The sequence below is a fragment of the Pseudophryne corroboree genome, chromosome 4 (genome assembly GCF_028390025.1).
Source record: "Pseudophryne corroboree isolate aPseCor3 chromosome 4, aPseCor3.hap2, whole genome shotgun sequence".
Taxonomy (NCBI): Eukaryota; Metazoa; Chordata; class Amphibia; order Anura; family Myobatrachidae; genus Pseudophryne; species Pseudophryne corroboree.
The window spans coordinates 36,106,085-36,118,577 of record NC_086447.1 but is presented as its reverse complement, the minus strand read 5'-3'; the positions used below and the strand labels follow the sequence as shown (position 1 = coordinate 36,118,577).

At 39.3% G+C, this 12,493-nt stretch overlaps 1 pseudogene; it reads right to left on the bottom strand.

The window, feature by feature from the left end:
- Nucleotides 1–6,229: 6,229 nt before the first annotated feature.
- On the bottom strand, nucleotides 6,230–6,349 carry LOC134912966 (5S ribosomal RNA; annotated as a pseudogene).
- Between the last annotated feature and the right edge of the window lie 6,144 nt (nucleotides 6,350–12,493).

Genomic DNA, 12,493 nt, shown 5'->3' with positions numbered 1-12,493 from the left:
TTAGTTTATGTTCATATATACATATGGAGCCTCGCTCATCTAGCCTTCTCTGCTGTGCCATGGTGCACCAAGGCTTATCAGCATAAGCCTTTCATCTATTGTACTCAGCTGCAATACAATACAGAGAGAACAATAAAGCAGGGGATTAAGTCATTACAATAGGGAATTAAGGGCCTAATTCCGACCTGTTTGCTCACTAGGGTTTTTTTGCAGTCCTGCGTCCGCATAGTCGATACCCATAGTGCAGTGTATTTTTGCTTTGCAAGTGGGGGAACGCATGTGTAGCAGAGCTGTACAAACAGATCTTGTGCAGTCTCTGAGTAGCCCAGGATTTACTCAGCCGCTGCGAAGAGTTCAGCCTGTCTGGGACCGGAATTGACGTCAGACACCCTCCCTGCAAACGCATGGACTCTCCCTCTTCCTGTCAACCTCTTTGCGAACGCCCGTGCAAATGGATTCTTCGCACAAACCCATCTCTGAGCGGCGATCCGATTCGTATCCGTGCAATGCGCCTGCGCATTGCGGTGCATATGTACGCGCAGCTTAGACCAGCGACTATGCAAACGCAGGAATGCAAAAAACCCTAGCGAGCGAACAGGTTTGAATTAGGCCCTAAATCCGACTGCACTGGCTAAGTTTTATTAATTACTTTTTAATAACTAATTATATATATATGGACTACTTAACTGTGTCTGCGTATTTGTGAAGTCTCTTAGAGTGCCAGCTTATTTTTGTTCCAGTACATGAGTTTACATAAGCAGGGCACCGGAGCATTTAACAGATTAACTCTTGGAGTGCTGGACTTGACATTGATTTCTATATATATATAAATATATATATAAAATAATAATAATTAATAAAAAAATTATAATAATTAATAACATCCTAATAACGGGATAGATGAGCAGGGCTCCATCTGTATTTTACACATTAAGATAGTTTGTTATACTTTAGAGTGCTTCCTAGGTATTTCATTATACCGCCATTCTTGTGTTATGGTGCTGACTTATTGATACCCTGGGGTGTCCGATGGGAGCTGCATAGTGATTTAATTTATCTATTTATTTTTAATGTTGATAAATGATTGTGTTTATTTAATACAAATTTAACATCAGCACCTGGTAATCTGTTTCTTAGTCTTCACCAGCATTTTGCAGCATCATGTAATATCATCTGGTCTACTGTGTCCTACAGTAGTTTTTAAACAGCAAAATAATGACTAAAATATACCTCTAAGTTATATAAGAGCTAACTTATAAGAAAGGAAAAGACAGCAGGTGTTCAAGTCACGGAATATCCAGCACAGTCTCCTGACTTGCACCCCATCACTTAGGATAGAAGGGTAAAAGTAAAGCAACCTACATTTGTGGGTGCTTCTGTAAAAGCTAGATTTGCCCTGCCTTGACCAGCAGCTGTAATTGTCTAATAAATTAATTTGAGCAACTTGACAGTTTTGTATATAACTGTTCTAAGAGGCATGTATGAAATCAGCAGTATAAGTGCATGCTGGTCCTTGCAGTGCCATTTGGAGGATCTTGGGGTGCCTCCAGGTGAGTTACTGTAGCTTTAGGAATGCAAGGGTGGTTCAATAAGTAGGGTAACAGGACCTGGCACTTGTGTAATGTTCTCTATTTCATTGTACCTCCCTGCCAGGACAGAGCAGGAAGACCACTGCTTTCCTTCGGGACCATTATGCTGCACCTCATACAGTATCATGTCTTCAGAATGCCAAAAATAGGTTTCAAATTGACTTCTTCTCCAGGGAATATGGTACCATTGCTTGCATAAATTCCATGCAGAGAGATATATAAAGGAAAAAATATGTTGCAGTACAGTTTGAAAGTTACAGTTTCAAAACTGAAGTCCCTTCATAAAATATTTCTAGGAGATGCACTTTTTCACCACAAGGCTAGTGTGGCGGCATTCTTTGGCTTACTTACCTGTATCCTATGAGAAAACCGTGTCTTGGTGCTGGCAAATAGCTTGAAGGGAGGAAGGAATCCGGAACCTCCCGTTAATTACTCACTCCTTGCTCCTTGCCGGGAGCTAAGCATGGTACAAACTCATTCTTACACTATCCTTGTGGTGAAAAAGTGCATCTCCTAGAAATATCTTATGAAGGAACTTCAGTTTTTACTATAAAGATAAACTGTAACTTTTAAACTGTGCTGCATATTTTTTCCTTTTTTTTCTTTTTTATATCTGTCTGCATGGAATTTCTGCAACCAATTTCACCTAGTTTTGGCATTCTAAGGACATAATTTCTTTTTATATGGTCTTTCTTGGGCTTTGATTATCTTGTGACATTGTGCCCAATCAGTAGGGTGGTAGCGCCCAAGGTGTTTAAAAAAAATGTCTTTGTCTATACTTCACTGGTGGGTGGGTTCCACCTTAATACACCTGGGCATCTGTAATCCATCAAGCGCCATTGTCTCTTCTGTACCTTTTGCATTAATTGCACCTCATATCAGTCATACTGCCCCAGCATCAGGTGTAGGATGGCGGGGCTGGTGGAAATATGGTCACACATTGAGGTTCATAGTGTGATTAGAATTATGCATGCCTTAGTATACCGTTGGAACAAACGCTTAGACAAGTATGGGGACTATGTGGAAAAATAATATGTAGCAAGGCAATACTATTCATTATACGTATGTGAATAAATTCATGCAATGAGAGGTCTTGTTACCAAAGTGGGTACAATTATCATACAGTGAAAGAAAAAGCAAATAATCGATGCCATGAAGTGGCTGGTGGCTAAATCGTATCTTTGCAAACATATCTAACTAAGATCTCTGTGTTTCTACTATCATATAGAATGTAAATCTCCTTCACTGGTCCATTACAATAGAGTGTGCTGGGGGAAGACTTTGTTTTTTTCTTGTTTAAATTAGCCCCTCCCTTTCAAGCACCTGTAATTGACTAATAAATTGATTTGTTCAACTTTCCAGTTTTGTATATCAGTGTTAGCAAATATATCCCCATTCTAATTTTGGTAACATATACAGTACCTCAAAAATCTGAGATGTGTTATGGTGAAATACTGCAAAACATTTTATTCACTATCACAAGGTAAAAAAATGCCCGTGCATGGTAAAATAAAACAATAGCTTATCTGAGATCCCAGTAACACATGGAAATACCTTTGTGCAGAAAAGTTCTCCACTCGTAAGGATGGGTATCTTTGGGATGGGTAATGGTAGGTGTTCCTGGGGTACCCTATGAGAAAGTCTGTTATACAGGTGAAACTCATTGGCGATAATTGTCTAGGTACACCTACCATTGTATTCCCTTCTTACTATTGTATAACTTTAATCATGCTGATATTTCATCAGTGTTGAGTTTCAGTTTTGGGGTAATACAGTTTGTGGATGGAAAGCCCCATCTATGGGATGTAGTCACAGTCCTGGCGGTCGGGATCGCAGCGGTCAGCATACCGATGCCGGGATCCCGGCCACCAGAATGCCGGCAGGGGGCTCAGGACTATTCCCATTTGTGGGTGTCCAAGACACCCATAGAGTGGGAATAGAACCTGTGGTGAGCGCAGCAAGCCACCGAGCCCGCAAGGGGCTTTTTTACGCTCGCCCCCTTCCTGTCAGCATTCTGGCAGCGGGATAAGCAGCCATTGTAGATAAGGATTCTCAGAACCACTGAAAGACTTCTTAGTCCAGATCCTAAATCCAGAGTCCTTGGCAAATCTTATGCAGTTTCAGATTAGTGAATTAGAGCAAAGAAGAAACAAGAATTGTATGCATCAGTTACTATGACAATTCATGCATCTGTGGTCTGCAGTCTTCAGGAACATATATATATATATATATATATATATATATATATATATATATATAAAATAAAAAACAAATTCCCAAGTGCGCTAAATAAAAGTGTATCTACAAAAATTCTTCCAGTGTTGTTTCCGTAGGTAAGAATTGAGTACTGGAGAAGATTTGTGTCTGGGAACCTGTAACGGACACCCCTCACCAAGATAGTCACCCAAACAAGAGGCCCAAATCTTCTCTAGTACTCTATTCTTACCAACGGAAACAACACTGGAAGAATTTTTGTAGATACACTTTTATTTAGCGCACTTGGGAATTTGTTTTTATTTTGTATGCTATTGAGGTCTTTCAACAGGGACCTCTCCCGTTGTGCTGCTTTGAGTTAGGCCTTTATCAAGACAGCCACAGGAGACATCCAATCAGCATGCCAGATGCTGCATCACTTTATGTTATTTATCCAATAATATTCCCAACATTTAATTATTTAATGTGGGCAAGCAAAACCATCCAATGAAGTGATTTTCAATATATACTTATCAACAATGCAGTATAATTTCTGGAAAAAGACAGCACTCAAACCTATTATAAATCAAGGTGGTGGTGCAGGGTAAAAGATAATAATAATAATAATAATAATAATAATAATAATAATAATAATAATAATAATAATTACACTCACTTTTTCAGCAATTTAGAAAAAGAAATTACCAGCACTCACGGTTTAGATGAACGTGAAAAGAGTTTTATTCTTCAAGAAAAATCCATTTGAAGCACAATCTGGTAGCTGTGTCCCAATGGCCGTTTCAACCAACACAGTTTTCATCAGGAGCTCGTGAGGAAAACCGTGTTGGTTGAAACGGCTGTTTCATTTTATCACAAGAAGCAGGCTACATGCTTATTTAAATTTCCTACAGTATATATCCAGGGGGCCCTGATGAAGGCCTAATGATGATGAAATGCTTTGGGTGTGGCCAACATGATGTGATGCAGTGACATCACATGCTGCCTCCAGTGCCGTGATTGAGCCCAGTGACTTGTTTATAACTGTCTGAACTTTACCAGTGACCAGCCTGCTACTGTCTGGAGGTAACAGAGCTGTCTACCTGTATCTGGGGTTCGGAACTTGGTAAAATATCAGTTATTTTAAACTGAGATATAAGTGAGCATTTATTGCGTAATTAAGTTTATTTTAATACTCTCACCTGTTCGCCCCTTTTATATATACTGTATACAGTATATATATATATATATATATATATATACATATATATATATAAAAGCACTCACTCTCCCAGCTCATTGGAGAAAGCAAAACAAGCCAGCACTCACGGTTTAGATGAAGAATCAAAAGAGGATTTATTCCATATCAAGGCAGCATGTGAAGATACAGGCACAGCCCGACAGCTGTTTCAACCGATATAGGTCTTCCTCAGGGGCTACAAGAGCTGCATATAGTGCTGGAATAAAAACATGTATTGGCGCCAAAATCAAAGTAAGCATCACCCAATGGGAGGAGAAGGAGGCGGGACGAGTCCTGTATGCGGCTCTCCCATCTCTCTTGCTCCGTCGCGTCATCGCCAATGTAAACAAAGCTGGTGCCTTGCCTAGCAATGGCTCAGGTGCGAGGGCGCGAAGGGGAGAAATCCCAGTGCAGCCGTATCTGAGCTTACACAGGGGGTGAGGACGGGGGAAGAAAAGTTAAACAATGCGCAGTAATAAACAATGAAGCAACAGAAGTAACATAAAAGATCTAACAGCAAAATCGAAAAATGGAAAACATAAAAATCATGAATATAAAGGGATGTGAAAGTATGTACCGCTGGAGCCCAGTCATGAACAGGTGTCACATCTAACTGTTGTTATAAACAATGCTGTATGAAGAGAAAAACTGAGTAATTTAAAAGCTCAATAAAATTGCACCCATCGAGTGGCTCAAAGCCATAGCCAGAAATGGGCTGAATGAATAACTGCAACAATTATCAAAGTTAACCCGATGGTACTCAACATATTAAAGTACTATCAACAGATAGTGACCCAAATGATAATAAATGACACATGGTGGTGTCAATGGGCAGAAGTGGAATCCCAGCAATACATCAAAGCTGCAGAAAGACCTAACCACACAGTGGTGTATCAAAAACTGGACTGAAAATCAACCCAAAGCATAGATAGACAGGGCATTGCAACCATAACTATGGACTACGCACCATAGTAAGTGTCAGGTGACAAAAGGAAGAATGGTGGCCAAAAATACTTGTAAAAAGAGAAAGAAAAAAAATGGAAAAGACTGCTGGAACCCAGGTGCAAACAGGTGGCAGGTAGATAAAATGTGGTGAGATCAGGTATCTATGGGGTCAGTTCTACAGGAAAGGGAAGTGATCAGTCGAATATATGTGAGAGACTAAAGAGCGCCCGTCAGGTACCCCAAAGCCGCATATGGCTGAGTGATAAAGGTACAGCACCCAGTATTCCCAGGTTGTCACCAACACTGGTATTGACTGGGCCCAACACTGCTTAGTTTCCAAGATCGGATGGAATTGGACGTCGTCTAGTGTGGTATGGCTGTAGAGATCACTTTATTGCCACTCCCTAGGCCATAAAGGTACTACCCGTTGTTGGGCCATGCTAATAATGATAGCAAGGTATAAGACGTGGCAGTAAAAGATACCAAAAGATGAAGGAGAAGTCGCTACCACAGCCCATGTAGTAACCATAGGTTCAACCACATCAGAGAATCATAACACAACATTGCAACCTGAATGATGCACAAGAACTGACACACGGTGGTGTCTAAGGGCTAACCAAAAAGAAGAAACCATTAGGTAAAGCAAATAATACTGGACACACGGCGGTGTCTAAAGAAATGAAACCAAAAACAATTGCTAAATAGCTTCACAGGAAACATCCCAAACGAATGAAACAAATATATATATATATATATATATATATATATATATATATATATACAGTGCATCCAGAAAGTATTCACAGCACTTCACTTTTTCCACATTTTGTTATGTTACAGCCTTGTTCCAAAATGGAATAAATTAGTTTTTCCCTCAAAATTCTACACACAATGCCCCATAATAACAATGTTAAAAAAGTTTTTGTGAGATTTGTGCAAATTTATTAAAAATAATAAACTGAGAAATCACATGTACATAAGTATTTACAGCCTTTGAAGCTCAAAATTGAGCTCAAGTGCATCCTGTTTCCACTGATCATCCTTGAGATGTTCCTACAGCTTAATTGGAGTCCACTTGTGGTAAATTCAGTTATGATATAGAGGCTATATCAGTGAAATATGAACAGAAAAAAGTCATTTTCAAACATAAGTCATTGGAAGACAGGATTTCTTCATAAACACACTAAAATATTCAAACAAGAGGTGCATCTGGCTAGAGAAAATATCTGCTTTCTGGTGAAAAACAAATATATGCCACGAGAAAAAAAAAAATAAAGAATTCTTTAAACTTTGAATTTTCCTCGAACATTGTCAAAGTTTACTGTAAAAATGGGTTCAGTATGAAATACCTACATCAAAATCCTGACAAAGTCCTGACAACAATTGTCTGACGGTCAAAATCCTCGCAAGGTCAAAATACTGACAGGGTCAAAATAAAATACAGACATTTAAAATACCGAAAAGGTCAAAATACAGACATTTAAAATATCGACAGGTCAAAAAGTCGACAAAAGTTTTTCATTGCTGTTTGGTGTATGTCGACATAAGTTGACATGGACACCATTTAAGTGCTGCACTCGCCATGCTTCGGGCACTAATAGTATAAACAATCTTATTACATTTCATAAAATTTAACAGAATAAAAAATATTCACCATTTAAGTTATAAAAAAAATAAATTCACCTCTCTTTTTTATAAAAACTATAGAAATTATACTGTATTAATATATATATTAAATGGTGAATGTTTTTTATTCTGTTAAATTTTTTGAAATGTAATAGGATTGTTAATATAATGATTGTATGCTATTAAATTGTATTTTAATTATGTGCTGCCTCAAGGTATGATCATCTTTTTGTAATCCAAATACATAAAGTATTTGGTCTTCATTTGAATTTTATAAAAGGAGGAAGATTGCCTAGGATATAAGAGGCTATATATTGGGTAATGGGCTTCAGTAAAATGGTGGCCATTAAATAAGGTGATCGTATCTTTTAAATTTTATAATATTTTTTCTAGTGTGTTATTGTAATTTGATTTGTACTCATGTGAATATGTTGCACATTGAGTTTTGAAATATATATGATGGAGCGCTGTGAAATATGTAAAGTACATTGTCCGGGGATAGAAACAAAGCCAGTGACAGCGATACCATACCCCCTGATGAAGTCCACTAATGAAATGCGTTGAACGTGGCTCGGAGGATGCTGGATGCGGTGATGTCTTCATCTGTGTTTCCAGTGTGGGAGATCTAAGGTCCTGAAGCTATCAGGAGGCATGGAGGCTGGATCACATGGCTGGATATTTCTATCTTAAGATGTATGTGAGCATATACTTTTTTCACTAAAAGTGATTTATTTATACTCACGGTGTGCGCCCCCCTGTGTTTTCTCTACACATAGTTTTAAACCACGACTACCTCCCCCAATAGACCTTAGGATGTGGTCAATCATTCGATATCGTAGTGCTGATAAATTATGTGGAGTTTCCATAAAATTTCTAGCTACAGGTTAGTCACTAGACCTTGAGTTAATAGCTTTCCTTATGGCTGAACAATGGGCTGTCAATCTTTCTTTAAAAGTACACTCTGTTTTTCCAATATAAAAAATACCCACACGGGCAAATGATTTGGTACACCACAAATATTGAATTACAAGTTAAATGATGCCTTATTTTATAAGTTTTTCCTGAATAGGGATGTTGAAATTAATCACTTTTAATTAGAAAGCCACAGGTCGTACACCCGCAACCAAAGCAACCATTTTTAGACTGAAGAAATGGTATGGTTTTGTACGGATTAGATCTGTCACATCTGCTTTAACAACTAGGTGTCAGATGTTTTTACCTCTTCTATAGCAGGGCATTAATCTGGTATTTTTTAATCCCAAATCTGGGTCTGAATTAATTAATGACCAATGTTTTTTGCATTGTCCATTGATACTCTCACTTCCAACTGTATATGTGTTTACCCATGGTAACACTTATTTAGTTCTATTTTTCATGGTTGCAATGGTTAAATGGGAGGTGTGATCTAGAGATAATACCTTTTGTTTAGCCTCCAACAATAAATTGTTTGGGTAACCTCTATCCCTAAATTTTTCTATAATTGTATCCATCAGTGAAATGGCTGTATTTAAATCACTATTCACCCACCAAACTCTTAAAAGCTGGGACATGATTTCTGTGGTTTTGGGTGGAAGCTACTAAACAGTAGAGATGAGCGGGTTCGGTTCTCAGAGAACTGAACCCTACCGAACTTTGCCTTCAGAGCCCAGATCTGAGTCCGGCTCAGGATTTCCCGCCTGACTTGGAAACCCAAACGCGGCAAAACGTCATCATCCCGCTGTCGGATTCTCGCTGGATTTGGATTCCATATACGGAGCCGCTCGTCGCGGCCATTTTCACTCCAGTCTCGGAAAGTGTATAGAGAGGACGTGTCCTCAGTGTTCAGTGTATGTGTGTTGGGGCAGGAAAGTGGGGTGGCGAGTGTTGTGCTGCTCAGTCCAGTCCAGTGTAGTCACTTAGTGTATTGTGCTGCATCAGTCCAGGCAGTCACAGTGTTGGTGTTCTCTGCTGCCATATATCCAGTGTAGCTGTATAAAGTGGTGCTGTGTTGTGCAGACAAGTGGTAGTGTCCTGTGTCATCAGTAATTCCAGTGATGATATACGCTGCTGCTATATGTCCACTGCTGCAGTATAACAATTATAATAACAACCTGTTGTGCTGCATCAGACCAGTGGTAGTGTCCTGTGTCATCAGTAATTTAAGTGACGATATACGCTGCTGCTATATGTTCACTGCTACAGTATAACAATTATAACAACCTGGTGTACTGCATCAGACCAGTGGTAGTGTCCTTTGTCATCAGTAATTCCTGTGACGATATACACTGCTGTTATATGTCCACTGTTGCAGTATAACAATTATAACAACAACATGTTGTGCTGCATCAGACCAGTGGTAGTGTCCTGTGTCATCAGTAATTTAAGTGACGATATACGCTGCTGCTATATGTTCACTGCTACAGTATAACAATTATAACAACCTGGTGTACTGCATCAGACCAGTGGTAGTGTCCTGTGTCATCAGTAATTCCAGTGACGATATACGCTGCTGCTATATGTCCACTGCTGCAATATAACAATTATAATAACAACCTGTTGTGCTGCATTAGACCAGTGGTAGTGTCCTGTGTCATCAGTAATTCCAGTGACGATATACGCTGCTGTTATATGTCCACTGCTGCAGTATAACAATTATAACAACAACTTGTTGTGCTGCATCAGACAAGTGGTAGTGTCCTGTGTCATCAGTAATTCCAGTGACGATATACGCTGCTACTATATGTCCACTGCTGCAGTACAACATTTATAACAACAACTTGTTGTGCTGCATCAGACCAGTGGTAGTGTCCTGTCTCATCAATCATTCCAGTCATTCCTGTGCCGTATATTGTCTCATATAACTCCCAAAAAATAATGGTGAACAAAAATTTTGAGGAGAAAATAGGGAAAGATCAAGAAGAACCAATTCCTCCTAGTGCTGAAGCTGCTGCCACTAGCCATGACATAGACAATGAAATGCCATCAACGTCGTCTACCAAGGCCGATGCCCAATGTGATAGTAGAGGGCATGTAAAATCCAAAATTCCAAAGTTCAGTAAAAAGAACCAAAAAAAGAAATTTAAATCATCTGAGGAGAAATGTAAACTTGCCAATATGCCATTTACGACACGGAGTGGCAAGGAACATCGTAGGCCCTGGCCTATGTTCATGACTAGTGGTTCAGCTTCACATGACGATGGAAGCACTCATAACTGAGGCCTTGAGACACTTATGTTTGTGTTAGACGTGCGTCTGGTATCTGCCATTAGTGCAGTGGGATTTAGACAATTGATGGAGGTATTGTGTCCCTGGTAACAAATCCCATCTAGATTCCACCTCACCAGGCAGGCGATAGCGAGATTTTGCCATTTAATTCCAGTGATTTGGACATTTAATTACAATGATTTTACCAATTAATTTCAGTGATTTATAATTATTAATTACAGTTATCTTGCCAATTAATTCCAGTGATTTGGACGTTTAATTCCAGTTGGAATTGTTTGTGTCGCTTGGCTTAGTCATACAGCTAGCTCATTGCACCTCTTCGACATCTTTGCATAAGGTGCTATTTGGGGCCTAGTTTTTGAAAAGTGCCATCCTGTGTGACACTGCCGTATGAGTCCAGGGGTACTACTGTATTAGTCCTGGGGTACTGCCGTATAAGTTCACCAATTGCAGATTTTTTTAAAAGTGACTGGAGCGTGCTGGAGATGCTGTCAGTGGACCGAACAATTGAAGCCTACTCTCGACATTCAGCCACTGCGTGACACTACTAGATGGGCCAGGTGGTTGTGACGCTTAGCTTAGGCCTACAGTAACCTCAGTGTCCCTTTTTTTCTTCTTTGCATCATGTGCTGTTAGAGGCCTTTTTTTTATATATGCCCTGCTGTCTGCCACTGCAGTGCCACGCAAAAATGGGACAATTGTTTTTGTCGCTTGGCTTAGTCATACAACTAACTCATTGCAATTCTTTTTCTTCTTTGCATGATGTGCTGTTTGGGGCCTTCTTTTTATATCTGCCCTCCTGTCTGCCACTGCAGTGCCACGCCTAGATGGGGCAATTGTTTGTGTCGCTTGGCTTAGTCATACAACTACCTCTTTGCAATTCTTTTTCTTCTTTGCATAATGTGCTGTTTGGGGCCTTTTTTTATATTTGCCCTCCTGTCTGCCACTGCAGTGCCACTCCTAGATGGGCCAGGTGTTTGTGTTGTCCACTTGCATCGCTTAGTTTAGTCATCCAGCAACCTCGGTGCAACCTTTTGGCCCGTTAAACAATATTGTGAGGTGTGAGGTGTTCAGAATAGACTGGATATGAGTGGGAATGATTGTTATTGAGGTTAATAATACCGTAGGAGCAAAATTACCCCCAAATTCTGTGATTTTAGCTGTTTTTATGTTTTTTTTCCAAATATCATCCAGATCCAAAACCAAAACACAAAAGGGTGGTTTTGGCAAAACCAAGCTAAAACCAAAACACGGAAGTGGAATTAGAACCAAAACCAAAACACAAAACACGAAAAATGCCAGCCGCACATCTCTACTAAACAGTAGGATATTACTACGATCCGTCTCTTTAGTAAAAACTGTAGTCATCATTTTTCATTCTTTTATACTGATGTTCACATCGGGGTAGTTTACTTCAGTTTGACTAATCAAATAAGTAAACTTAATAGGACCCTCTCTACTATTATAGCCTTCCATGACATCCACAAAAGATTGTTTAGAACCCCTCCAGAAGACCAATAGATCATCAATTAACCTAGTATAAAAGAATATTTTATAACTAGTATCGACATTACAAAAGAATACCTCCTTCTCAATAGAAAACATTTACATGTTCACATAAGCCAGGGCGACAGGCGAACCCATCGCACACCCTCCAGTTTGTAAATGAAAATCACCTATATACAGAAAATAATTCTTA